We start from the raw sequence: 27,280 nt of genomic DNA on the forward strand, positions 1-27,280 counted from the left end.
CATTTGTGATCTTGTTCAGGAGGGGGGAGCGGACCTGGTGGGTATTACAGAGACCTGGTTGGGCCAGGAGGGTGGAGTCCCTCTCATAGAGATGTGCCCACCCGGTTTCCGGGCATTTCATCAGCCAAGGTCACAGGGAAGGGGCGGGGGGGTGGCAGTTATCATTAAAGAGGGTCTTAGTCCGAGGGAGGCCACTGTTCCTCAGACGGCCGGATGTGAGTCCCTCCTTGTGAAGTGGGGTCATGGGGTGCAGATGGGCCTGCTGGTTACGTACCTGGCTCCCTGCCACGTGGCAGCGGCCTTGCCTGAACTACTCAACGTTATAGCCGCGGTGGCGATTGATACCCCTAGACTTATGGTCATGGGGGACTTCAACCTGCCATCCGTCGGTGAGGCGTCTGAGGTGGCTCAGGAGTTCATGGCTTTCATGACGGCCATGGACCTGACCCAGTTAGTTCATGGCCCTACTCACACGGGGGGAAACACGCTGGACCTGGTTTTTGTCTCTGGTCAGTGGCTGAGTGGTCTCGAGATAGGGGATATAGCGATCGAGCCCTTGTCATGGTCAGATCACTCCCTCCTTCGCTTTGACCTTCGAACCGCCACACCCCGCCGCAGGGAGGCGGAACCGATGAGGTGGTTCCGCCCCAGGCGCCTGATGGACCCGGATAGGTTGCAGACGGAGCTTGGGCCATTTCCTGAGGCTCTGGCACACGGCTCGACTGAAGACCTAGTGGCTGTCTGGGATAGGGCGGCCGCTGGAGCTTTGGACCGGGTCGTGCCTTTGCGGCCTCTGACCCGGCGTCGATCTCACCTGGCTCCCTGGTTCACCGAGGAGCTGAGGGAGATGAAACTCCGGAAAAGACGCCTGGAGAGCAGTTGGAGGGCCAGCCGTTCTGAATCTGACCGAACACTGGTAAGGTCTCATATTAAGACCTACCTGGTGGCAATAAAAGCGGCAAAGTGTAACTATTTTTCCGCTCTTATTAAGTCATCAGATAATCGCCCGGCCGCCCTGTTTAGGGTGACCCACTCCCTGCTCCACCAGGAAGCGTGGAAGGACCCCTTGGAGGGTAGAGCCGAGGACTTTGTACAATATTTGTATGACAAAATCGCTCAGATTCGGGAAAATTTGGACTCTGACTGGGTAGATTCGGGAGGGAGGGTGGAGGCAAGTCTTGAGAATATTATCTGGGAAGAGTTTGATTCTGTGACTCTGGAAAACGTGGACAAGATACTGGGCAGACTAAGCGCGGCCACATGTTTATTGGACCCGTGTCCCTCCTGGCTGGTGCTGGCCTCTCGGGAGGTTACACGAGGCTGGCTCCAGGGGATTATAAATGCTTCCTTGAGAGAGGGTGTCTTCCCTGCTGCCTTGAAGGAGGCGGTGCTGAGGCCTCTCCTCAAGAAGCCTTCTCTGGACCCAGCAGTGTTGGCTAATTACCGTCCAGTCTCCAACCTTCACTTCATTGTGAAGGTTGTTGAGAGTGTGGTAGCGCGACAGCTTCCTCAGTACTTGGATGAATCGGCTTATCTAGATCCGTTCCAGTCGGCTTCAGGCCTGGATACAGCACGGAAACGGCATTGGTCGCATTGGTAGATGATCTCTGGAGGGCCCGGGACAGGGGTTGCTCCTCTATCCTGGTCCTATTAGACCTCTCAGCGGCTTTTGATACCATCGACCATGGTATCATGCTGCACCGGTTGGAAGAGTTAGGGGTGGGAGGCACCGTGTTGCGGTGGTTCTCCTCCTTTCTATCTGATCGGTCGCAGTCTGTGTTGACAGGGGGGCAGAGGTCGACCCCGAGGCCCCTTGTATGTGGGGTGCCACAGGGGTCGGTTCTCTCACCCCTTCTGTTCAACATTTATGTGAAGCCGCTGGGTGAGATCATCCGTGGTTTTGGGGTGAAGTATCATCAGTATGCTGATGATACTCAGCTATACATCTCCACCCCGGACCACCCCAATGATGCCCTTAAAGTGATGTCCCAGTGCCTGGAGGCTGTACGGATCTGGATGGGGAGGAACAGACTCAGGCTCAACCCATCCAAGACCGAGTGGCTGTGGTTTCCGACGTCCCGATATAGTCAATTGGTGCCATCACTGACTATTGGGGATGAGTCATTGCCCCCCACGGAGAGGTTTCGCAACTTAGGCGTCCTCTTGGACTCACGGCTGTCTTTAGAAGAACACTTGACAGCTGTGGCCGGGAGGTCTTTTTATCAGGTTCGCCTGATTCGCCAGTTGCGTCCCTTTCTGGATCGGGACTCGTTAAAAACGGTCACTCATGCCCTCGTCACTTCACGCCTGGACTACTGTAATGCTCTCTACATGGGGCTTCCCTTGAAGAGCACCCGGAGGCTCCAGCTGGTCCAGAATGCGGCCGCGCGGGTAGTTATGGGAGCAGCATGGCGCTCCCATGTGGCTCCCCTCCTGTGCGAGCTGCACTGGCTCCCTGTGGTCTTCCGGGTGCGCTTCAAGGTCTTAGTTACCACCTTTAGAGCACTCCATGGCTTAGGACCGGGGTACTTACGAGACCGCCTTCTGCCACCAATAGCCTCTCACCGCCCAGTACGCTCCCATAGAGAGGGGCTTCTCAGGGTGCCGTCAGCCAAACAATGTCGACTGGCGGCCCCCAGGGGGAGAGCCTTTTCTGTCGGGGCACCCACCATCTGGAACGAGCTCCCCCCAGAGATACAGAAGATTCCGGATCTGCGCACTTTCCGCCGTGCCCTCAAAACATTCCTGTTTCAGCAGGCCGGCCTGGCCTAACTTTCCCTTTATATTGCTTTTTGATTTTATTTTAAACTGGGATGTCTTGAATTATCTAGGACCAGAATGTTTAGTATATTTTAATTGGTTTTTTATTATTAACGTTTGTATTACATGTATTTTTATCGTTCGCTGTTCACCGCCCTGAGTCCCTTAGGAATAGGGCGGTATATAAATTTAATAAATAAATAAATAAATAAATAAATAAATAAATAAATAAAATAACTCAGTGCAATATAACTCTCATCAAAATATTATTATATGAATCCTATTAAATACTATAATGGAGTGCTGGGAATGAAATCAATATATGTGCACCGTGTGTGCGTGTGTGTCTATGTAGGTATATAAGGTAAATCAGTTAATGGCATTAGTAAGCCTTTGGATCCTTCTAGAGCAGGGGTGTCAAACCCGTGACGACACGTCCTCATGTGACGCATTGCAACTTCCCCCCCTTTGCTAAACTGGGGGTGGGGTGGCCAGCACATGACGCAATGCAGTTAGCAAAGGAATATTTTAAAAATCATGCTTAAATTACAGGAAGTTTATAAGTGACATATTTATTATCTAAAGGAATGACTTCCCAGTTGTGTAATCAAATATGAGTTCTGTTTACCCTCTAGGTCCAGCTAAAGCAACAAGGTCCAGGGCCTTTTCAGAGAGGACAATAAATTTGTGAAATTCTCTATCCCTGGTGGACTTGATATCCTCACTGTCTGATTGTAATACAAATATAAATGCTTGCCCATATAAGCAAGCATTCCCTAATCTTAAAAAGTTTTATTTTTTATGTATGCCTTCATTCTCATACTATTTATTTATTTTATTGATGCCGTTTTAACTGAAGTTACTTGCTGTTTAATGCTATTTATTTTTATGCAAACCTTCGTGGCCTAGCTTGCCAGGAATGGATAAACATAAATTTGGCTATCTCTCTTTGCAAGATACCACAAACAGAAACAAGAAAGTCAGAGGTTATGCCAAGCTATATTTGTAATTAGTTTTGGATTGTTGAGCACTGCAACTTGATACATTTTTTCTGAGTGCATGGATTTCACAAGGCAATTTATACAGCAAGGAAAAGGCGGGGGGAGAGAAAGAACTGCTTTGTGGGAGAAATGTACAGTTAGAATTGTGAGAGATGGCTTTGGAGATCAAGCAAAGTCTGGATCAAATGCATGGATTGTGCTGAGTACCTAGACGGAGAGAGTACAGTAGCTGTTACCAGTCTCAAAGGAAATTGTAGGTCTTAAATCATCAAATCTAATGACATAGGAGTTTTTGAAGCTATATTGTGGCTGGACGAGTGCAAAGTTCTTGGTATTTCATCTTTAGAAATCAAAATAAACTTCAAGGTGGTTTTTAGATAATAGATTCATTTAGAGTTCTTACTGTCTCTGGATAAACTGGCAAGCTAGAGTTCCACATCCAAAGCTGGATTGCAGTCAGAACTTTCTTTCAGAGGTAAGACACTCTTCTGATGGCCTTTGTGTTCACCACGATGTTTGCTATTACAACCTGCTCCTGAGTGCTGTCTAAGGTGGTCTGGCCTGATTCAAGGTAGACTTTCCAGTCACAGCTCCCTCTTCCCAAGTTTCTTCTTAAGGAGACTGTATTTCTGCTTCAGGCAGCCCAAGATCTATGTATCTACTACTTCTTGTAAGAGGACACTGTCTTGTGGATGAGAGGCCACTATGCTTGGACTGTTTTGGAACAAACATGCAGGCTTAGAACCAGTCTTATGGGACACATTGATGCAAGTAGAAAGGCTCTATAAGGATAGCTCCAGGGCCTAGCTCTTTACATTGGCACTGCAATAAAGGTCAGCTACATCCAAGCAGAATGGAACCTAATCTGTTTGCCTTCAGATTTGTTCATGAATCCCCAGGGAATCTCATTCCACAGTTGCAGAATAGCAACAACAATAGCACTTAGACTTATATGCCGCTTCATAGTGCTTTATAGCCTTCTCTAACTGAATCCTTAGTTTATAGACTAAAGCTGCAGATACCTCACTGTAGCAAAATCTGAAAAGAAAAGGTGTGCTTACCTAATTTACACGATGAAAGAAAACAAGTTAATCTATTGCTGAATTCTGTACTCACAAAGTAATGCAGCTGAACGACAGTTTCACCATTTACCCAGTTACAATAGAAATGCACCATAACTTCTGTCTATATCTCATTACAATAGTAAAATCTTCAGTGAATCCTTGGGTGGGAAAATTTATATAGTGTAATGCAAGACCAGCAAAATCTTATTGAAAATAGGGGAGATATTTCATAATTGGGAAAAAAAAAATCTGCCAGCTTTGTACAATTAAAGGTATATGAACATTCAGAGATGCTTTCTGGCACTGCTTCTATTTGATCCAGAAGTTCTATTTGAAGTTCTATTTCATCTGTTGAAAGGTTGCTGGGAAAGAACAGGATCACCTGTAAGTGACAAGATTTGACTTTGAAATTGTACTTCTTTGCTGTAGCTCTGCTCTATTTAATTGTGTGATTTTCACATTTAGTTGGAAATAAAAAGATGAGAGACGGGAAAAAGAAAATAGGGGTATGGGTTTTTCTAAACATCTCATACAATGTTTTCGTTTAGAGTCATCGGAATGTTTTGAAAGCTGTATTGCATGACCTTGTTTTGTTTTTGTTTTTCTTTTCCCCTCAGTGAAACCCAAAGGATTTTGTTGTTATTATTGTTGTTATTTCTGAAATGTGCAAAGTAGCGCATTTAAAATGATGAAAGCTATGGTTGTAATTTATCCGTTCTTTTTCTTTTGGGGAGTGGGATTGCAGAGGATGTTTATATGGGTTACCCAAAAACATATTTCAGTTTTTGTTCTTATAGAAAACATGATCAAACAGTGATGGACCTTCCAGCAAGCTTCATTTCTGTGTTTCCAGTTTTTCTCCAAGGAATCTCTATAATTAGTTCCTTTTCTGTGTACAGAGAAAGTCTTTCCCTGGAGCTTTAAATGTACTGCATGTTACATTATCCTATGCAACAAGATTAGGCTGCACTCACTGTTAGCATAACACAAATGTAGCAGCTTATTAAAACAGTACATAATATAATTTTATGTCTTAAGAAGCACAAGTTAATTGATGGTTATCTTGATGGTTATCATTGGCCTAATTGCAGACAAGACAGCGTGGAGCTTTTATGTGCTCCACAGGAGAGCTTAAAAAGTGAAAGGAAAATGCAGTCTGCTCTCAGTTTTACATTTAATTGGTTTGCGTTGCGTGATAACTCTACATTGGGTTCAGAGCTGAGACAGTATTGAAGGTTATTTGACCACTAATCATATGAGATTTCCCTGGATTTTTTTACTGCACCTCTTTACCCTTTCTGTTTCTGCTTGCAAGTAGACAGTCATGCAAGTTGTGAATTGACTGTTCCCTGTTATTATACAAAGTAATATTCTTAAAGGCATGATAGTTATACCATGATCTATATTTCTGATCAAGGGTTTTGATGTTATGTCTGGCTAGCAAAGTAGTCATCATCATCTGAATGACTTCTTGGGGCCCCAAACTAGCATGAGATTATTCAACTAAAGCAGAAACAACATTCCCACCTACAGAAGTGTTTGTTCTGTCTTGTTGTCTAATGCATCATACATAAACAGTTAAAGCTGATGTGCCCTGCAATTGAAAAAAATAGATCTGATATATAGAAGGCAGATTCTACTGCTCATCACCTTATATTTGTCTGCTCTCAATCTTATCTTTCAGTTCTGAAAGAAAAGGAAGAAATGGTGGTTAGTTTATCTTCCTGCATCCCTAAGCAAAATGCAAAACTATCTGTGGTTGCAGAAACATAGGAAGAGAATGTACCACCAAGGCACTAGATCCGTGATGGTGAAACTATGGCATGCGTGCCACAGGTGGCACACAGAGCCCTCTCTGTGGGCACGCCAGCCATCGCCCCAGCCCAGCCCCACCGTACATGCCTGTGTGCTTCCCTCGGGCCTGCTGGTCTTCGGGTCTCTGCCACGCATGCGCGGGGGTGGGGCCTTCCCCAATCTCTATAGGTTCCCCCCAGAGCGCCCTACCTTTCTTCTCCATTTCTGCCACCTGAACCAACCAGGAAGCCAAAACGGGGTGCGGGGGAGCCGTGTGAGGCCCCCCCGTGCCCCATTTTGGGCCTGGAAATAGCAATAGCGCTTAGATTTATATACCGCTTCATAGTGGTTTACAGCCCTCTCTAAGCGGTTTATAGAGTCAGCATATTGCCCCCAACAATCTGGGTCCTCATTTTCACAACCTCAGAAGGATAGAAGGTTGAGTCATCCTTGAGCCTGGTGAGATATGATCTGCCAAACTGCTGGCAGCCGGTGATCAGCAGAAGTAGTCTGCAGTATTGTACTCTAACCACTGCACCACTGCGGCTGCAGGAAAGCCTCCTTCACCAACTGGAAGCCAAAACGGGGTGCAGGGGGACGCATGTACAGGGGGTGCATGCGCAGGGGACATGCGTATATGCACAGGGCTGGGGCGCATGCATGGGGGGTGCTCGCATTGCATTTTGGGAATTGGGACATGCATGTGTGCATTCTCTTTGGAAACTCGGCATCAAAAAGGTTAACCATCACTGCACTAGATGAAACAAAAACAGCTGGTCTGCTGCTTTGAACACAATTCAACCTGAATATTATGAATCTGATAAATAGAAATCAGAACTAATGACAAAGAGCTAATGCCCCGCTGAAAGCAGGCTCCAGACTTCAGAGATAAGGAACAGAAGTAGAGAGACTCACCTCTATATATTTATGATTGAATTATAGTACAATAATGAAAAATGGGTGTGACTGTTTTGCCAAATGTTAGCAGCATGAGTGGCGTTAACTAAGCATAGCACTCGCTGCCCAGTTTTTTCAAGATATACTTCCATTTCTTGTTTCACATGGCAATGCATTTTTTGTTCTTGTTGGTGGCTGATTTGATATACAGTCATCCTTGGTCATTCAAGTGTGCGATGAGCTTGTTTCTTGGTGTAAACAGATAACAGCTAAAGATGAGGTGACATGAGTGACATTTTCCATTACACAGTTCTGGAGTATCATTTACAAGGGAACATTTGGCTTCATTTGAAGAACTCCTATGGATTTTTCTTTTGATACGAAGAATACTATGTGGTGTTTGCTGATGAATTATCCTTCATGACAGTGAAAATAACTTGCTGTCGGGTGTGATTAATAATGTGCTGTTACACCTTGTACAATTATATGGTGCTATGTAATGAAAGATGGTTAAAACGTAAAGCAAAACATCCAAAGGCTTTTCTATAACCTTTAGTTAAGTGCTCTTGAGTGAGGTGTTACAGAGAACAATGCTTAAGAAAACGTTTCGTATTTGCTTTGCCATGTATAATTCATATTTTACTTTTTAAGATGCTCTGCTGGCTTTGTATCAATGTCTAATTAAAAAAAAAAAAGGTACAGTGTGCACTGAGGCTGAAACTCATAATAGTTGTGGCAGCTGGAGTAGTATTAAGTTTTGAAGAGAAACATTTTCCTAGCCAATGAGCAGCAGAGTGAGTTCATCTAATTTGCCCCTGGCCTTGCATACAGGGTTAGCTTTTGTTAAAGGTGAATATTACTTTAGTGCCTTGGGAAAAGCTGGTATTCCCAATTGAAGACAATAATGCTTTCCCTATTTTCAGGGATCCCATAGGTACATAGCAATTATAGTGGATGGTCACTATTTAAGGTTTAATTTTCTAGTTAAATGGAGAGTTTATCATTTAGATGGATGGATTGGATAGATCTCTTCACATGCAAAATTCATAAAATCCGCAAGGGAGAAATACTTTTTTTTCTTATTTTATGTAATAATTGTATTCAATGTTACAATTAAAAAGATAAAAACTAATACAAAGTAAAAAAAAAAAGTAAAAATAGAAAGTGCAGAAAAGAAGAAAAATAGAAAAACAAAAAATAGAAATAGTGAAGAATATAAAGAAATGATTTCTCCCTTCATCGCAAGAAGAATGAACAATTGTAGTAATTTATCATGTTCCCTTAAAACACAACAAATTATCTCCTTCCTATATTCCATTTCTTATCTACAAACAAATCCTTAAAGCCTTGTTGTTCAGTCCTGCTCGTAAAAGTCCATTAAGGGTTACCAGTGATAACTATAACTATTTTTTGGGGGGGGGGGAAAGTTTCGGGAAAGGATAAAATACAGAAAGGCAAAAAAAGGTTAGGGGAAAGAGAGGTTAAAGAACACAAAATCAGGAGTGTAAAAGGAAAGAAAAAGATGGAAAAATGGCAAGGGAAAAAAAAGAATAATTTCTAACTTCTGACAGATATAAAATACTTTAACTTCCTACTCTAAAATCAACAATAAGACACGGTATTTCTATAATGATAAACAGTTCTAATAGCCAATCCCAAAATTTATTTTATTTTTTTATTTCCTTCAGTTTCTAGCACAAAGTCCAACAATGGTTTCAAAGTAAAAACAAAATTAGCCCAAGTCTTGTCTTTAATCAGAGTAGTCAATTTTGACATCTTAGCAAATTCTACTAGTTTTACTATCCATTCTTCCATTGTAGGAATTTGTACATCATTTCATTTCTGTGCATACAAGAGTCTCACTGTGATGTAGAGAAACTAGACACAATATTTCCTTTCAATCTATCTATCCATCAAACCTAGAAGGAAAACATTTGGTTTCAGTTGTATATTTATCTTAAGGATTCTCTGGATCAAGATACATATCTGTCTCAGCATTTCTTAGCTTTATTATATGTCCACCTAAGATGGTAAAAAAAAACAAACAAACTCTCCTTCACATTGATTGCCTTTCCAACATATATCTGACATTCCCCTATACATCTTTGACAAGTTTTCAGTCCTTTGCACCACATATTCTCCCTTAGGTCGAGCATTATATTATATGCAAAATATTGTGCGCATTTGATCTTCAACATATTCACGTTCCATAGTCATTTTCAGTAAAAGTTTCTATATCTTAGCAATAATATATTCCTCATTAGTACAGAAATTGAACTAGATTTGTGTACTAATGAGGATGTAAATCAGTTTTTTAATATAGATGTTCTGAGGTTAATTTTAATCTTTAACAATATGCTATTTTAACCTTGATCAAATAAAGTAACTTCACATTCCTTCTTTTTACTTTACATCTTATTCTTTAACCTCTTAAAATAATGTTTTATTTCTTTTTCATGTTTTCTTTGTCCCTTCTCAGAAAAATCTTCAAAAGTTTTAAAAGTTTATTTTGTAAATCCAATATAGCAAAGTTATCCAGACCACATTTTTGGTTTGTTATTTGTATAACCCTTTTAATTATTAAGACATCAGCCCATTTCATATGTATGTATGATCAGTGTAGCATCTTTTTCTATATAATTATTGTAGCCTGTAATTTTAAATACACTTTCAAATCAATCTTATTTTGGTCCAGTATAACTTGTTCCTCTTCCATAACATCTTTTAAAGATAATCTATAATGGCAGACATTCTCAAAGTTAACTTCTGGGTCCATTGTTCACAAATACCCTACTTGCAATACAAGTGAGTGATCATATGATCTCTACTTTTTCTGGAGACACTTTGATGGCTAGAATTTGCTGACTGGCTACTAAACTCCACTACAGTGTCATCTCCACTTTGAGAGGATGGCTGGTTTACCATGAATAACAGAAGTCCAGGAAAATACTTTTTCTGGTTAAATTCGCCATTGAGATCTCGGAGGAGGGGGGAATCCTTAGTTGTTAGGATATATTGAGAAAATCTCTCTCCCTCCCCCCACCCTCTCTCTCTCTCGTGTGCGTGTGTGTATAATGTGTGTGTATAATGTGTGTGTGTATGTGTGTGTATTATTGTTTTATATACCTAGATCAAAGGAAAAACTGTTAGTGACAATTTTACCATTCCTATTTATTTTCCTTGAAGTGCAAAGGTGCATATTAGCCCACCTTTCCACTTGTGTAAGTTAATATAGCTCCTTGTCTCTTTGTTTGGTAGAGTCTTGAAAAGACATGGTTATCATCTTAAAAGACTTAAGGCTTGACCTTAAGTTTTAACAGTTCTATTGAAATTAAAGGCAGATTGCCTACTGGCTTCCGTCATTTGGTACAAAGCCTTCAAAATTGATTTCCAATAGTGCCTCCAATGCTTGGAGTTGCACAGATGTTTAAAGCTCTAGACCTTAGTGCATGATTGCAATATTAAACATTTCAGAAAAGGCATCTTCTGTGTTTTTTGCCAGTCATCATAGGAGAAAATTGACTCTTAAAGCCACATAGATTAACAATGATTATGGCCTGTAATTTTCCCCATCAGCATGTAATTTAGCATGCAGACATATGCAGTCTGTATAAGACTGTTTTCAGATTTTTATTTTGCTGACATGCAATAAAATTGCATTTCAATAATTTTCATAGCAAACAAAATAGTTGGCAGAAAAATAAGTTAAAGAAGTTTATCAGATGAAACACATTATTGATGCAGTATTGTAGTAGTCAGAGGAGAGCAGAATTCTACTACGGTTCACAATATCGAGAAGTAAGCAAAACTACCAAGATTTACAGTAGCTAGAGATTATTGTTGTTCCACAGTCTATAAAGATAATTCTGGATTTGTAATTCAAAAGAGTCTTGATCAGAGTTCTGGATCAATTTTTTTTTTAAGTGAAATCTTATTTTCTCAAATATCTCTGAATTTGAGAGGATCTTGGTTCAGGTTTCATGGTTATAGACATATCTAAAAGTAGTGCAGTTTGGTAATAATAATAATTTAGAATTTTTCTGTTTTGGAATCTGTATCTGTAATAAATTCATTATGTTCTTTCACAATAAATTCTTAGAAGCATAACTGCCATGCTTCCAAGAAAAACTTAATAGTGAATTATATCTTTAAGAAGACAGCCTGATGTTTTGTTTACTTATAATTATTTTTAGTAATTTTTAAAAATGTATTATAACTGTTAAAACAAATGCAGAGAATAGGCATCTGAAAATCTTAGAAACATACCTAAAGTCAGATTCATTTTTAATGGCGTTTGGATAACCTATAGCACCTTTTGTGCTATCAGAACAAGTTAGGGAATGAATATTCATTATAACATTTATTTAAATATAATTATATTCAAGTGGAATTTGAAATTAGGCAGTTGGACTTTTTTTATCAACTAATGGCTAAAACTGTCAGCCTCAGGAATACAGATGTGATGCCTCTATCCCTGATCATGGTGACTGACTGAATATCAGCATCTATAGCAGGATTCCCATGTTAAAGGGTGTCGATGATTCAAAATGTACAAATTTGTAGTACTGAAATCTTGTTCTAAATTAGTATATTTTAACTCACTTTTAGGCAGTAATGCAAAAATTTTAGGCAGTAGTATGTAAAATCAAATCCTGGGACACCTGAACATAAAAACTAGGATTTTGAGATCATTTGATGAGATGTGAGCAAAATGTCCTTTTGGGTCTATGTCAAAAAATATTTGCAACTCCTACAAACATTGATCTTGTTTGGGGAAACACTAGGCTCAATGAGCATGTGCAAAAGATTTTTCTGGCACCCTACAACAAAAGTAATTCTGAATCTACATCTACATATATCTATATTCATTCAGATATATTGTCTTTTCATTGCAAGTCCCCCTTTTTCCTCTTTCTTCCAGTTTTTCTTTGTGGTTACATAATAAGAGAAAGATATAAAAAGTTGCAATTTATCTATTAAAACCATTATTGTATCAAAAATGATGACTTCTTGTAATGTGTTTTGACTAAAGTGTGATGCATTCCATGGATCAGGGTTTGAAGAATACTTTAATTTCTGAAGAGTAGACAAGGAAATGTATTAACATATGACAATGTATTATCAGTTGTTGGTGATCCACTGATGCTAATATCTATAATTGCACTGGGCTATTCCTGTAGTGTCTTTCATAGATTGACTGAAATATATCATGATGATGATGATGATCATCATCATCACCTCTACCCACCAATTAATGGTATAATTATTAATTAATGGTATAGTGTTTCCTGCCTGAGCAAGGCATTGAACTGGAAGACTCCCAAGGTCCCTTCCTACTCTGTTATTCTGTTACTAAAGATAAATAGCACAAATATTCTTTAAAAATCAAAAGTTAAAGCTGTATCAAAATGTGTAAATGAATCCTCTTTTCTACAACAAAATTCTCTGATCCATTCCAGAGTCTCTCAATCCCTTAGCAGAGTTGTAAGACTACAAAAAAGAAAAACATCCATTCTCTGATGGACAGAGTCGGTGAATGTTAATCTGTATTGCACACTGTATGCAAAAATGACACCTATAATGAATGAGAAAAAAAGTAACCATAACTGCCACATTTCGTTCTGTATTATAAATATGCACAGTGTAAAAGAGAATATCAATGTTATTTTCTTATGGGTCAACAGTATACTTTTTGAGACTTTTCAAACTAGCATGAATCAATGGTTAAGGTAAAGATTAATTTTCAAAAATGTATGGCTGAGTTTCCTTGTCAACATTACAGACATGGCTTGCTACTGCCTTCTGTGATTTGGGGGGATTGAGATGGGGGGATGGCAACTCAATAAGGACCACAGTCCTTACATTCTAATAGCGGTTTCCCATCCATGAACTAACCAGATCTGCCCTATTTAGCTTTAAAGATTACCTTTAAATCTTTAGCTTTAAAGCTTTAAAGAGTCCTTATGATATTTCAACAGAACATGAAATGTGGGTAAGCAATTTAGGCCATTTTTTCCCATAGGAAGGCTATCATTCTATACGTGACATACTCAGAAAGGTCTTGTTGAAATTTTTGAGAAAGAACAATGTAGGGGACAATTCTTAACATGTGGTATTGTTAACTCCAATTATGCATACGACTTTAATTCCAGTTATGCAAGTAAAATGACCAACTGAACAGTGAACTCTTTTCCCCACAATAGTAAATGGACCATTTTAATTGCATAAATTACTCTGAAAGCCAAGATCTTAATTACATTCCTGTTAAAGGCAGTTGGTTAAGTTTCTGTTAAGTAGCACAGGAATCACCACAAAGTAAGAGTAGCCATATAACTAGGACCTGAAACAGCAATATAGCAGTAACTGCTTTAAAACAGGATAAAATAGCAAAGTATAATACAAATGGAAAATGGAAAAAAAATAAAGTAAAATAAAATAAAGCCAATGTAATTATATAGAATTGTTTGTAATTTCTAATAGCTGTAAGTGAGGAAACAATTCATGACAAATTCCAATTATAAAAAGAAATTATCTGTTCTGCAACAGCAATTTTAGTGACATTTTTAATATAGAGAAATCATGAACCTTAATTATTGGAATTTACTTGTGCTACAGATGCTCTACTGAAATCTAATTAAATAGATCTGATAGTACTTCCAGAGAGAAGGCTTTAAATGGGAAATTTGCTGATCCATGTATTGGCTTAAATACCAATTTTTGATGACATCTGAAACAAAAGAAAAGCCACTTTATCCAAAATCTTCAATCTGAATGGGGGGGGGAATGATGTATTAAATTTAAGAGGCCCAACATAAAAATCATTTCACTTGTTTGGATATTGTATTCTCCATAGACTTATCAGTGTCCCTCTACTTTCATGTTTAGTTAGTTAAATATTAACAGCAGCTTAAACTAATTTTTTAAAACTTACTGTGATGTTCAATGAGCATCACAGTGTCTTTCAATCCATTTCTAATTCTGTTCTGAAAAATACTGAGCGAATTACATTTATTCTACCAGTCAACACTTCACCAGATTGTATCATTGGGACTGGATACCAGAATTCCTTATGAATTTGGACTTGGTTTCTAACAGAACCTAAACAGTTCTGAATTGCTTTGCTTTTTCCCCAATGGTGCCCTAACTCCTTGCCCAAAAGTAGAGTATATTTTCATCAGGGCTGAAAGTTCTACTATAGTACTAAAGAAAAGAACACACACACAAAAAACATAGAATTAAAAGTTCAGTAAAATAGGTATGTATTTTATAATGGTTGTGTCTCGGCTAAGAAAAGAAACTGTGTGATAAACCAATGTATATGGTTACTTGTATATAAAAGTCTAAGGGTAATTGCGTGATACAATTAAAAAAAACACTATTCAAAAGTTGGTTTTAATGGTTGGGTTACTTTTAATTTTAGGGTTGCTGATCTTGAAAACCGCTGATGAAAGGATTTCGAACACTAAGATATTTAGCAAACGTATGAAAAACAAAACTTTTTCTCTGAACATATTAGTGTCTTAGTAAGATTTTTGATATTTTAAAAATTATATGCAAAGTTTTGGTAATTGGGATTTATTGTCTAGATATCTTTAGTAATATAAAAATGTGGATTAATGTCTATATATGCGGGATATATCAAGAATAACAAGTATTAAATATTATATTAATCCCTGGAATATGTTTGTTTTCTGCAAATATGATAAGCAGTATATTACAATGTATCAAGTCGTGGAATCATAGTATTGACACACAAAGCAAGGTAGTCTGTCTCCAGGTTGTCAATGAAGTGAGACTTAAGTTATATACCATGCCCTTACTTATTGAACATATATTCTGATTAATGTATATATTTAGGGAAACGTGATTACAATGAGTATGCTTTCTAAATTGGAAAGTAAAACATCAATAACTGTGGTATGGTAATGCCATTACTTGAATACCTAAACATGAAAAGGATCTTACCAGTTCTGATTAAAAAAAAGTCAAGGAGCACACTGAAAAAAATTGGACTAAAATTAAATATAAAAAAGATCAAACTAATGCCTTACAGCCTTGGTAAGGCCACACTTGGAATACTGTATTCAGTTTTGGTCGCCACGATGTAAAAAAGATGTGGAGACTCTAGAAAGAGTGCAGAGAAGAGCAAAATAGATGATTAGGGGTCTGGAGGCTAAAACATATGAAGAACGGTTGCAGGAACTGGGTAAGTCTGGTTTAATGAAAAGAAGGACTAGGGGAGACATGAGAGCAGTGTTCCAATATCTCAGGGGCTGCCACAAAGAAGAGGGAGTCAAGCTATTCTCCAAAGCACTTGAGGGCAGGACAAGAAGCAATAGTTGGAAACTAATCAAGGAGAAAAGCAACTAAGGAGAAATTTCCTGACAGTTAGAACAATTAATCAGTGGAACAACTTGTCTCCAGAAGTTGTGAATGCTGCAACACTGGAAGTTTTTAAGAAGATGTTGGATAACCATTTGTCTGAAGTGGTGTAGTGTTTCTTGCCTAAGCAGGGGGTTGGACTAGAAGACCTCCAATGTCCCTTCCAAATCTGTTATTCTAAATGTTATAGTCACTGTATTATTGAGAAATTGGCACAGAAATTTAATAAATAATAAATGAATAAAAAATTAACAGGTGGTACAACCAGCTTTAGAATTTGATAGTAAATATATCAAAGTGGTAGATACCTTTTAGGTTTTACTAAAACCTTTTAGGTTTTACTATGAACAGTAAAGGAACAAGTCAAGAAATACATTGCAGACTCCCACTTGATAGGCCAGCAATTAAGGCCTTGGAATAGCTATTCAGATGCTGTCATATGTCTGTACCTACAGTATAAAAATCAGAGTAGTACAAGCAATGGCATTCCCTGTGACATTCTATGAAAGAGAAAATTAGATTTTGAAGAGGCAGGATAGAAAGAGCATTGATGTTTTTGAACTTTGATGTTGGTGAAGTCTATTGGGAATACCATCGGTAAGCAAGAAAACAAACAAATGGATCACTGAACAAATCAGCTCAGAGTTCTCATTTGAGACATGTAATGACCAGATGTAAGTTATCATACTGTGAATACATTTTTCGAACACCTACCTTTCTGGAGAAAAGTGTAATGCTGGGAAAGATGAAAGAAAGAGAAGGAAGGAAAGAGAAGAAGTAGCAAAGAGGAGAGCCTCAATTACATTGGTGATGGATACAAAACCTAAAGGACTGAAATCTGAATTCCACCACCAATGTATCAGGGACAAAATGATTGAGAAAATCTATCTTTGAACACTATGAGTCACATTGACTTGATGGCACATAATCAAATAATATGTACAGTGAGTTAAAAACTTTCCATGGTAGAAGATTGTTTTGTTTTGTTTGTATAGGTTAATGAATTTGCATTTCTAGAGATAAAAGCATTGTATAGTAATCCAACTAATCTATATTTTCATTTGCATGTGGTAATTGTATGTCTCTTCTAGCTGAGATGAGCAATAATTGTGATTTTACATGTTTTTTTCTTTATACTGTTTTATATTTTTATTTTTGTAAACTAGTGAGAATCTAATGAGTAGGTGGCATATACAATTTTATAAATAGAATAAATTGTCACTCTGATTTTTTTATTTATCTTGAAGAGCAAACCTTCTATTTTGCAAACACGATGTGTTGTTCTAAGTTGAATTTCTGGTTATTAGGAATAAAAAACAGTATATATGCAGCAGTACAGAGTGACCCACAAAAGGCAAAACAGAAAGCTGGTATTTAACACTTCTTGCCAAGGGAGTATGTCTCAGATGGTAGCACAAATATGATATTTTGTAGAAGCTTAGCATGTTCCAGCTACAACAATTGACTTCTAGCATCTTGTCCCACTTAGAAAAAAATTCTTGCATGGTCTCCACCATCATAAGATTATTAGGTTCAATATGTTTGACACTTGTAGATTCCCGCAGAGGAAGCTTTCAGGATATAAAAGAAGGACATGTCTGAATACAAAAAAAAAATGATATATTGTACACTAAAACAATCAAGAACATACCTCATTTTATTGCACTGTGGAATTTCTCCGAATAGGATTAATGTAAATCTTTGAAATAAGATTGGGACAAACAGAAAGAGAAAGAGCAGGGAAAGAGATGAGCAAAGTAAACACTTTTTCTTAATGATTCCGACATGTGAACCTGAGTCAATAAATATTCCACAACATATCCGGTATTAATGAAATACTTATAGCAGGGTGTCAAACTCAAGGTGCTTAAATCTGGCCTGTGGGACTGGCCTGGAAATAGCAAAAGTCCGGCCTGCGGTGCCTCTGGCAGCCAAAACGGGGTGTGGGGGCTGTGCGTGTCCCCCATACTCCATTTTGGCCAGCAGGTGCAGCAGGAGGCGTCCATCCCATCTCTCCCCCTCAGCCAGCCCACAGTGCTGATTCAGCCCTCGAAGAAACCGAGTTTGACACCCCTGACTTATAGGGTCTAATTTTATTCCAAATCTATGTTGGATAAATGATGCTTAACCATGCTTTTAGAGAATTCTTAAAGTAACTTCCACTATATCTTAGGACAGTGGAAGTTAGGGGGATCTGACTTCAACTCTGGGAAAAAGGAATTGGATTTTTTCACTTGTGAATAATATTATTTTGTATATTTGGGTAAAAGGAGAAATGATAAAAATAAGTTTTGATAGCGGCAAAATCATTTCAAATTAATTTGAATCTTCTGTTCTTCCAATCATAAAAGAAGTTTACTTTTTAAAGCAACTATTTATGTAAATTTTGGCACTGATATTAGTTTAGTGTATGAGCCTTTTTCCACCCAAGCTAAAAACAAATGGTTATTGTGACACAGCTCTTAAAGTGGATATCAAAAACGAACTAAATATCTAAAACTTAAATTATGTTCTGTTTCTTGGTGATTCATATTAAAAGGCAAATTTGATTTTGATCATTTGATAAGATATGCTACATAAAGGTTTATGTTGGATTTCTTTTCCTGGCACATTCATGTTGATCAATTTTGCTGTGGTAAGAACTTATATAGGATTGCAACAAATAACAAAATCCAGATCAATAAAAACATTAGTAATAAATGAAAGTCTCCTGGGTGAACAAATCCATTGCAGTACACCAAAATGAAATGTTGAATAGAATGTATCAGTCAGAAAAAAGCAATATAGACCAATCAATACATAAGTTCTATGGATGTATAAGCTCAACATTAAGCATTACTATTGGCCTTAATAAAATATGATACCCCTTTGTACATAGTTTGTAAAAAGAATATGAGCAGACATAATTGATTAGAGATAGGTTTTTTATGAAAGGGATGCCAATAAAGATGCCACTGTTGTACAGTTGCCCAACTTTTCATCTTGTTACCATTACTATAAAAAGCATAGAAGACCCCTCCTCGACTTGATTAATATTTCTAATGCTTCACTGAGAAGGACTTTAATATCCCTTAACCTGCAGACCACATCACCTCCCTCAAACTGAGAGATTGCAAGCTCCCTGTCAAACAACATCTCTGTTTTGTGGTGTTGGTTAAGTGGAGGATATAATTCATCGTCCTCCACCTCCCCATTTATAATGAGATTGGGGTAAATTATTGATGGTACAGGAACTCAAGGGCTCCGACGTCAAAAAAACTGAACTGTGTTGTAGACATGTTCTCATCTGTCAGGAACCAAGTTGCTACTTTTGCTCTCCTGTCACTTAAATGTAGAATTAAGTTCATAGTTGTAGCTTTGACTTTCTCTTGCTGTCACATTTTTGCATCTAATACTGTTTTTATTACTTTATTTTATAATCTTACTATTTGACTGTTACGTTGTTATATTTTAGAATACATTATATGTTATATGGCCTGTAGGTACAGCAATAAATTTATAGTCATAATGTTATACTTCCTGTAACATGGTGAAAAAAATTAAAACATTAAAATAGTGGTTTTTGTAAAATAATTTGTAAGCCTGTTGAAGTTTAAAACAAATTTCTTCTATACATTTCATCAGTAGTATTATTTAAGTCTCAGTTCAATACTTAACTATTATTTTTTTTAGCAATTGCAGGCTGTTACTTGGAAACAATAATTATTTCCCAGCAAAGTGTTGTTAATGTAACAAATGCAGTACCTTACACTATCTAATGCCGTACAATCATTTCTTCCCTCTCCTTCATTAATTTTATCTCTCTACAAAAGCTTTGAAAGAATTAAGATTACTGTTTAGGGTATAATGTCTCCAAGCTTCTGTATCATTTAAGATACCAAATATTGCATTCTTCTAGGTGGCATTAATTTCTAAATTGTATCTGAGAAGCTTTCTCAGTAGACTCAGGCTATTTTGTTAAGCGATTGTAGTGTTGGTGTAATGAAAAAACAGCTGTGAAGTTTATAACAATAAAGTTGTGATGATAGGAAGCAGAAATCTGCAGAATAGCATGTGATTATAATGTTCATGCATACCACAATGTCCTGCTACCACAGTTTACTGTTCTGGTTTTCCTTGTTATGACATGGTTTTCATCAATATTTTCATAAATTTAATAAATTTGAGAGCTTCATATGATTGGTCAGGGGAAAGTGTCATATTCTATAATTGAAATGTAAAAAAAGTTCCTTATGCTAAATTACACCTTAATCCTGGGGTAGGCAACTGTGCCCCCCCCCTTACAACATGTGGACTTCAACTCTCAGAATTTCTGAGCCAGCATGGCTAGCTCAAGAATTCTGGGAGTTGAACTTCACGGGTTATAAAGGGGGCATAATTGTCCACCGCTGCCTGAATCCTTTACCACTCTGCATAGGATAGCTCTCTGTATAAAGTAAAATTTATAAGGAATACTTTTTACAGTGGAGATGGGAGAACTTGATAATTTGCATTAGAATTTGTTAATGAATTGTTCATTAACTACCTGTTTAAACTATTGGTATGAGAAAGGATATCCCCCCCAATTATTTTAGTGTAATATTGCACAAATGCAGTTGAAACCTTATGTTTCTTTCTGGAACAATATATATTGTGCCTACGGCATTTGTTCAGGAAGGACTATTAATTTTGTTCCTTGTGTGAGTAAGAAGATTGTGCTATACATCTGCCAACATAGGAAGGCCTGACCTTAATAAACCTATTCTGGACCCGCCCTTTCATTTTCAATGGATAAACTTGGAATCCAGACAATATCTTTCTCCCTGTGTTTAAAATTATCTAGAGTTAAAGCAGTAGCATGAAGGAAAGCTATCTTATATTTAATTCAGATGAGGAGGACTGGCAAAAGATAAATAAAGAATTTAGAAAGTTAATTTCTGTGAGGACCCTTTACCTTTGGATGTAAAGACATGATACACATCTAATAAATTAATATTTTGGGGGGCTTCTTTCAATGGTAATAATGTTGCTTGACTTAGCTTGTAACCAGCTGTACTTAGCTGTACTTTCTAGGTAGCACACTAAAACATAATTGTCTTCATAGTATAATTCTTGATAATACATGGATTCTGCTGGTTAATGACTGCAATAAAGAGATTTGATTTGATAAAGGACATGAAGTACATTGATTTGTGAATAAAGGTGTGCTAAAGTGTCTAAACAGCATAGTCTACTTTACAGATGGAAATATCCAATTCAGGATATAAGAAAAAATAAAAATGTAGTATGCATTCTCATGCTACTAGAACCTTCAGCCCTGTTTCCCCAAAGTCCATCTTAAAAATAAAACCAGAACACATCAGGCGACTGGATAAAATAGGACCATTGTAGGGCCATCATCTGCCACTCTACTTGACCACCCCCCCCCAATGGGCATGCTAGATGACTAGTTTAAGTCCCTATCTCTTGGAAACAATCCTGATTTATGCACTACATAACTATACATATGTATAGTTATCTTATACACATTTGACAAATAAATAAATAAAATAAATAATAAATAAAAAGTCCTCGACTTAAAACCATTCCTTTAGTGACTGTTGGAACAGCACTGAAAAAAGTGACTTATGATTGTTGTAGCATCCCCATGCTACATGATCAAAATTTAGATGTTTAGCAACTATTGTGATGATTGCAATGCCCTGAAGTCATGTGATTACCCTTTGAGACCTTCTGACGAGCAAAGTCAATGGGGAAGCCAGATTTACTTAACGTGTTACTAACTTAACAACTGCAGTGAGTCACTTAACAGTTGTGGCAAGGACACAAAATGGGGCAAAACTCACTTAACAACTGTCTTGCTTAACAACAGAAATTTTGGGTTCCATTGTGGCTGTAAGTCAAGGACTACCTGTTTAGGAAATAGTAGACATTAGTAGTAAGAGACTCTTTAAAAATCTTTAGAAATGCAGAAAAATAACTTCTCTTAAATAGTCAATCAGAGTTACAAATATTACAAACTACTTTAGGGCCAATACACTTCCCCCCCCCCAAAGTGAAATTTGGTGTGAATACAATCATGTAGAGAATTCATATGTTAAAGTAGATCAAAATCCAGCTGTGTTGTACCATACACTCTAGACATAATGGCTACTACTTATATAGAAATGAAGAGAAATCCTTCATACTATATATCAGAGCACTTTAGAAAAGTGTCATAATTTAATAGGAAAAGACATGATTTATAAAGCCTATGACTGGCTCCTGATATCAATTCCAGCAGGACTATCCTATCTGAAATATGGGCCAGGTATTACTCATCTAAATGAATTACTGTCTGACATAACATAGAGTCAGAGAAAATAATGGCATTAGCCAGGAATCAGAAAGAAAAGTGGCAATTTTTTTTTTTTTTGGTAAACCTTAATTATTCTGATTCAGATGTTATGAGCTAAGATTCATGCCTGCAGTATAAAGGCTCAAATTATTATTATTAGGAATACTCACCTTTTTTGGTTTTCATGGTAGCAAACTGGTACAATTCTATATTTGTATAGTATCTCTGATATTTCTTGACTGTTAGCAACAGTTATTATTATTATTAGTCATAATTCTATGCCGCCCACTCTCTGAGGACTCTGGGTGGCTTACATCAAAGACAGTATACTAAATAGCATATTGCCCCCAACAATCTGGGTCCTTATTTTACTCACCTCAGAAGGATGGAAGGCTGAGTCAACATTGAGCCGGTGAGATTTGATCCGCTGATCTGCTGAACTAGCAGTCAGCTGAAGTAGCTGCAGTACTGCACTCTAACCACTGCAAGTTATTGACTTCCGGATGATGTTGCGGCGAGATCAGATACAAGGAGTGGGCCTTTGCACTCCCATGCCGAATCCTCCTCATTGGTGGGCTCCAAGAGGAGCCAAAGCTTCCCTGTAGGGAAGGCGAAGCCAAGAGGGGTGCCCTGCATGGTCACAGAGAGTCACAACTCTCCTGCCTGACCCGGGGTTTTTCTTTCTCTCTTAGCTACGAAGAGGAGAAGAGGCAACCTAAACATGGCTGCCATGAAGCTGGGGCAGCTGAGGAACACCTAAGACTGGTGCTGGAGCAGAGTTAGTGAACAGTGATTGGAGCTGGGTGAGAAGATCCCCCCCCCTTTTTTTTTGCATTTAGTCCCCAAATTTAAAGGAAAAAAGAAGAAAATCCAGAGAAGAAAAGAGACTCTTAGAATTATCTTTTATAAAGTGGCGAATAACCATTGAGAAAGAAGTCCTAGACCCGAATGAAAGGAACTGAGGGGAGAAAAGCTAAAGATCTTTTAATCAAAGAAAATTGGATTTTAAACTGGGTAAGCATTGTTATGGAAAGGCATTATAATATGTTGGAACTATGTACCTGAATTGATTTGAGTATTTAATTTTGTCTCTGTAAACTTTGTAAACTGAATTAACTTTGGATTTTAATTTTTCATGTTTGAAACAATGCTGAAATCTCTGTTGATGCTGCCATCTACTGGTGAATGGAATATACTACATCCTTACAAAACTAGGAAAATTTTGATAGAAGAAATAAGCAACATTTTTTTGAAGGATTGTGATGATACTAACTGTCCTATAACTAATTACTTTACTATTGTGATAAGGAAGACTTTTAAGTAAAGTAAAGTGACTTTTGTTGTGTGGAAACTGTCTGGACTATTTAAATGGAATTGATTAATAACCCTGAGATGTAAAGAGCTATGATTATTGAACTCTTTGATGAGCAAAACTGGAACTGAATATATTGTTTGTGGCCCTGACTAAAAGTGGACTTATTAAACTAGAACAAGATGCCTTTTCAGGGGAAAATGAGTGAGATTTCAAGAGAAAAGGTGTGGATGTTTCAAAGCATCAGGGATACCATGATAAAGAAACAAAGAGAGATAAAAGCCAAGGCATAAGTGACAAAGTAGAAAATATGATACAACTGGCAATGAATGAAGATCAAAGAGTCTAGGAAAGAGAGGAGGCACCAGAAAGAATGGAGGAAAAGATAGAACAGACAAACCACCAAATAAAACAAGAGGATGAGAAAAACTTTTTGAGAGATATAAAAATGGAATTGGAATTGGATAATCTGGAAGATGTTTTTGAAAGGAGATAGGAGTATGGGTGGATACTCTGGAGATATGACAGCCTAGGAGGATAGAAATAGGGGAAATATTTAGATGGAATAATGAAGATACAGATGTTGACAGAGACAAAGATCCAAGAAAGGAGTATGGGAGGAAAGCCAAAAAACGAATAAGAATTGAAGTATTAAAACAGGCAAGCGTTGATGGATAGAATAGAGCTATTTTTTCCTTTTTTTCCTTCTTTTTTCTACTATAATGATGGTCTGATTAAAACCTAGAAATAGAGGTAGAAATAAGAATATACACCCTATACACCCTTATATGAAGGACTATGTATTAACATAAATATGTCTTTTAACATTAGGATTAGTAAGAGTGACCTGACTAGAAGCCAGAATAGAGGTAGAAATAAGAATTAGGGGAAATATGAGTAGTTATAATTTCTATATAAATTGAAAATAAGTAATACTTAGATGGAAAGTTGAGAGGTTGAAAGATGGTATTACTTTGTATGTTCAAGAAGATCATTGACATTAGAATGGAACATTAAAATATTGAATAGCTACTTAAAATAATCAAGTACATTAACATTAGGATTATATAAATTTGATTAATGTAATAATTGACTGTCGTTATTTGTATTACTATGAACCATACCTAGAGACCACACTGTTCATGTATTGATGCTGATATATGTTTAAAAATAAAAACCCAATAAACCTTAAAAGGCTCAAATTATTATTAGGAATACTCACCTTTTTTTGTTTTCATGGTAGCAAACTGATACAATTCTATATTTGTATAGCATCTCTGATATTTCTTGACCATTAGCAACAACACACATAGATGCTACCCTTACATTTTGCAAAATGAAGCCAGATTTGTTTTCTGCACTTAAAGAGCAGCAACAGTCAGAAATCTTGGGCTGCTTATTGTGTAATTAGCTTGCTTTCTTTATAGAATTTTGTTAAGAAGGCAGTGACAAATCATTTCTGTTATTGTTATCAAGAGAACTGCATAGTTGTATCCATATAATCAGCCATGTATTGACAGGGAAGGAGGTTCATTTTTTTTGTACTAAAAAAAGGTTTTGTGTAAAATTTGAAACTGGTAACACTTTTTTTTTTTTTTGCATTTCTTGATGTCTTTTTAGTTAAAAGCTTCAAATACAAGGTAGCATCTAGCGCCATATTTCCATGGACCATTGGCTGTTCAAGGAATAAGAGGGAGTAATATCTCTTGCCCATAGGACTTTGAAAGTCTTCTCAAAAGGGCTACACTTCCTTTCCATGCAGTGCAGGGGAGAGGGGAGAGGGAACTAGGCTCTTTGTGGTAGCATATGCTCAACCACATAATGTTGACTTCATTGCTCATTTAAAACAATGCATTGAATATTTACCTAATGGCTGTTGGATATCTTCTACAAGACTATAGCCTTCTGCACCTAAGAAAAATGTAGGAAAAGGTGTTGTGGAGGTTATTAAATCAATAAACTGTGAACCTCTATCTCTATGAAACTCTACTTAAACAAATGAGCCTCTGAAGCAGCCTACAGCAAATGTTTTTATTTACACAATGAAAACATAATAATATATATGCAATTAATAAACATCACTAAGTTAATCTAATAAATTATACTGACAGCTATCTATCTATATACATATCTATTCTATCTAAGCTATGCTATCTATGAATATTCTTCCTGAGAAGAAATACCACAATATACCACAGAACTGCTCTTCTAACAGACTTCCAGACTGCTCACAGTTCTCTAAAGGAATATCCTAGAATACAATACAATACTAGACAGAAGATCATACTGAACAGCAAGGTGAAGAGCAAAACTTAATACCAAACTGAAGAGCAAAGGTTTCTATTAATAATCTCTTTTTTACTGTTAACTGTGACAGTTAGGGGATGGCCCTGGAGATTCAAACACACTAGCTGCCCTCTGATTGGTCCGCACATCTGTACATTCCAAAAGCCATCAATAGGCACAGCTATAGAGAAATAATTTTTCTCTAACAAAAGGTATGCCAGGAAAAGAGATTTTGATGGTGAAAACACTTTCAATCCCAGCTCTATTTTTTATATTTCATTTGGTTATTTATAACTTGAAAGGCAGTCCCTCTTTGGTCCACTTAGGAATTTAAATGACATTGGCAATTTCATCAATTTTTCTTGGTAAACGATTGATTAAGCAGTGCAGGCCTTTTAATACCAATTTTGCATGATTCCAATTCTTGGTACTACTTAGCAGCCTAATTTAGCTACCACCAATTGAAATGGTCAAATATTTTTCAAAGACTGTCCATAGAGAACATGGTGCAGTAGCCAAGTTAAGAACATAACCAAGTCATCTTCACTATGTCCACCAGGCATGTGAAGAAAAGCACTCTTTGCCACAGCTAAGGACCAAGGAAATCTCAGACTTTAATCTGCAGGAGAATATGTCAGGAGAATATAGAACAGTACAGAACAGGATGAGCCAATTCCTGGATCCTTCTGTCAGTCTACCAACAACAATTCTGTCTTAGTTGGATCTAATTTTAGGTTCTTCTTCCTCCTCTAGTCCATTTTTCAAAAATTTAAATGCTACTTATGACTTCCTTGAAAGTGAAGGAGCATGGTTTCATGCCAATGTTGAATAGGGAGATCAGATGAAAACAGTGTAGGGCATCATTGGTATTGTACTGTATCTTTTATGATATTATCTACATTTTGCTGACATGAAGGATACAACAAAAGTTTTGTTCCCAAGTCTTAAGTCTAATAAACAGTCCTGAAAGCTAACATGATTAATGGTACTGAAACCTACGGAGAGTTACAGAATACAGCAAGGCTATGCTCACCACATCTCATTTCTGGTGTGGGTTATCTACAAAGCTGATCAAAGCAAATTCATTACCATAGTGTAGCTGAAAGCCTGAAAGAAATTGCAGTTTTGCTTCTAAATTCTAGAGCTAGGAAGTTGGTAGTTGGTCTCTCCTCTGTTTCCCATGTTTTTGTATCTTCTAGAATCTTGAAGCATCTCCCTTCAATCACAATTATGATTACACTGTGTCCATGCAAGCTGTCTTCATATTAGTTGCCCAGGAACTATTTATTTGCATCAATAGGCCTGGCTTTGCATAACATTTCTCTTACATTATTCAGATTACTTTGTCTGCAGAGCTTTTTTCAAATGTGTCCCTTCATCCTTATCACTCGGCACATGTCCTTGCTAAAATATTCATGTCAACATTTCTGTAGTTCTTTAATACTATGAAAAATCAAATACTAATTAA

General features: G+C 37.4%; 1 protein-coding gene and 1 long non-coding RNA gene across 3 annotated transcripts in view; one reads left to right on the forward strand and one right to left on the reverse strand.

Moving 5' to 3' along the window:
* Window positions 1–27,280, forward strand: part of SPOCK1 (SPARC (osteonectin), cwcv and kazal like domains proteoglycan 1) — a 524,574-nt gene that overhangs the window by 19,077 nt on the left and 478,217 nt on the right. The window lies entirely within an intron of this gene.
* Window positions 17,000–25,912, reverse strand: LOC117655766 (uncharacterized). The gene is made up of 3 exons (XR_004588786.1): window positions 25,846–25,912; window positions 25,393–25,437; window positions 17,000–17,496 (listed from the first exon to the last, which is right to left on the reverse strand). It is a non-coding gene; the product is annotated as an uncharacterized LOC117655766 (long non-coding RNA).

Source organism: Pantherophis guttatus, chromosome 2 (genome assembly GCF_059756535.1).
Source record: "Pantherophis guttatus breed Tessera chromosome 2, ASM5975653v1, whole genome shotgun sequence".
Taxonomy (NCBI): Eukaryota; Metazoa; Chordata; class Lepidosauria; order Squamata; family Colubridae; genus Pantherophis; species Pantherophis guttatus.